The following is a 348-nucleotide window of genomic DNA, read 5'->3' as shown; positions in this document are numbered from 1 at the left end:
TAGCAGCTCTAATGCCATGGAGAAAGTTTGAGCAGAACACGCTAACTGTTCTGTGTTTGGCTGCACAGACGAGCACAGAACACTGTTTAGAGTCCCAGCCTCAGAGGAGACAACAGAGCAGTGCATTTATTGATGTATTTACTGTATATTGCTGCTGCCACACAGATCTAAAATAAACAAGCAATTTATTTCCCAGCAGTTTACCTTCACAGACATAACCCACTGTTTTTTGTAACTCATGTGTGTTTTTAACATAAAATTGTGTGTGAATGAGAACTTAGTTTAGTACTCGCATGCTGCGACAGCCGCTTTCTGTGCGTGTGCTTCAGATGTGTGCGCTCAGAAAAC

Source organism: Sinocyclocheilus grahami, unplaced genomic scaffold (genome assembly GCF_001515645.1).
Source record: "Sinocyclocheilus grahami isolate Dianchi unplaced genomic scaffold, SAMN03320097.WGS_v1.1 scaffold326.1, whole genome shotgun sequence".
Classification (NCBI taxonomy): Eukaryota; Metazoa; Chordata; class Actinopteri; order Cypriniformes; family Cyprinidae; genus Sinocyclocheilus; species Sinocyclocheilus grahami.
Note: the sequence above shows the minus strand (reverse complement) of the source record.